Source organism: Tiliqua scincoides, chromosome 5, assembly GCF_035046505.1.
Source record: "Tiliqua scincoides isolate rTilSci1 chromosome 5, rTilSci1.hap2, whole genome shotgun sequence".
In the NCBI taxonomy this organism is placed as follows: Eukaryota; Metazoa; Chordata; class Lepidosauria; order Squamata; family Scincidae; genus Tiliqua; species Tiliqua scincoides.
In genome coordinates, this window is record NC_089825.1 from 62,437,756 (window position 1) to 62,439,915 (window position 2,160).

Below are 2,160 nucleotides of genomic sequence, written 5' to 3' on the forward strand. Positions count from 1 at the left end.
CCTCCCCCATAACTTAGGACCATTTGAACTGTCAATAACACCTTGGAAGTCAAGTGAATTGTCTGTGCGCCACCCTGAGAAACATACTTATCTAGGTTGCTTTGACTTTCTGACTGACATCGCTTGACAGCAATACAGGAATAATCAGAACCAAGTGTACTTGCACAGGTACATCATGCATAGATTTGTAGCTTGCATGTGTGACTGAGTCGTCACAGATCAAACACTACCAAGCAGACTGTCAGGTGAACTGACACCATCTCCAAACAAGGCTTGTCAGTGGAGACAGTTCACACATTCAACTCTGAGCCATCAAGTGTCCATTTGAGGTTGGTTGGCAACCTTCAGTCTCGAAAAACTATGGTATAAGCCTACAGCACCCGGTATTCCCAGGAGGTCTCCCATCCAAGTACTAACCAGGCCTGACCCTGCTTAGCTTCCAAGATCAGACGAGATTGGGCATGTGCAGGGTAACAATTGCTGCTGAGGCAGTCCTAAGTTCATTTTGTAACAGCCCAATCCAAACACTCAATTTACAACAGTGGAACAGAGAGTTCCACTGTCATAGACGGCACAACATGGAAGCACACAGTGCACCATTGGCAACCATTTTAGAGCTGCCTTCACAAATGGTGGCAGCATTGGTGGCCTGTTTCTGCAGTTGGTTACCTGCTAGAGCACAGGTAAAGAGGCAAAGAGGTGCAATGGTCATACATGGTTGACGGAAGATCCTCTCTTGTTGAAAAAGCAAATTTCAAACTGAATATTTTTTTTTAAAAGACTTGGGCCCAATCGTAATTAAATGCTGCCTGCAAGGTGCAGTGGTGCCGGCACAAGCTCTTCTGTGGGCAGCTGTGGACAGCATTATGTGGGCAGCTGAGATCACGGGGGCTTATTACTCTGTTCCACCACTGTATGGCCTCCAATTTGTTTGCTCCAATCTTTGCCAGCTATTTTGATAATGCAACTCCAACCAGACCTGAGGGGGTACAAAATGGTGGTCAGGATATTAGCAGAGAAGGCCCCACTGATTCCCCCCTCTCCACTCATGACATGTCCACTCAAGGCCTTCATCCCTGCCCCTAATCCTCTCATTCCTGCCACGTTCTGCCCATACCTGCCCACATCAACAGCTTACTAGCTTTCGTGGCTGAAGTGAACTCTGGCAGTAAGGCTGTGGCACCACTGCCTTTTGTGGCAGTGAGCACAAAATAGCTGCCAATAGAGCACCACATGTGCCATCAGAAGCCATTTGATGATAGCAGATCACAGTCGCTTTGTTGCAAATGCCTCCACACGCCAGCTCGATCCTAGCTAGGAGAGGGCTTTCAGTTGGTTTACTTCTGATTCTCCCACGACATTTGTAAAGTGATTGCCGGCTTGCTTGATGGTTCTTTAATTTCATCCCCATTTTGTTTGTGAATTTCCTTCCAGCTGACGTCTGGTCAAATGCTGAAGAATTTATATCTGCTGTAAAGAAATGTTGAGTAAAGCAAAACTAATTTCATGGAGCTTAATGAGTCCATCGCATCCCATCTGAATAGTGTTTACAGGGGGGTGCTTCTGACGAGATCAATAATCACATTTTGAAGCAAGAAGGAGATGGTTTGTTTTCTCAGCATTTATATAGGCAATTGCCCATTTCTTTCAGCTTAAGAATCATTAAGAAATTCTTTAAATACACCTAACGTGATGAGTGTATATGGGCAAGCTCTAGCAGCTGCAAAATAATTCTCAGTAGGAGAAACTACTCTCAGTATGCAGAGCTCATACTGAAAATGCCCAGATCTGCAAGCTTCATCATATCTCTGGCTCTCATCTGCTGTCCACAAAGGAACCACTGCTCAGGAGTGGATGCAACAGGCGAAGCCGTTCCTATAATCCTAAGCGGAGATGGTCTGCCCAGCTCAGCAGAAAGGCAGGCAATAGAATGAAACATGCAGTGGAAATTCAGGCAACACAATTTCAGAGTGAGAGAAACAAACAAGGTTAACTGCCAAGACCTTGGTTGGGGAGCTTACGTGGAATGTTACTCCAGCTCAGGCATGGAGCCTGCTGAAGACACATATTTCTGTGGGAGTTGTGTCCACTAGGTCCCGCTTCCCTGGAGATCTATTCTGAATCAAAAAAGCTGACTGCCATTCCTGAGGCATGCCCTCC

The 2,160-nt window shown here is 46.1% G+C and overlaps 1 pseudogene; it reads right to left on the reverse strand.

The window, feature by feature from the left end:
• Positions 1-368: 368 nt before the first annotated feature.
• On the reverse strand, positions 369-488 carry LOC136654451 (5S ribosomal RNA; annotated as a pseudogene).
• Positions 489-2,160: the final 1,672 nt, after the last annotated feature.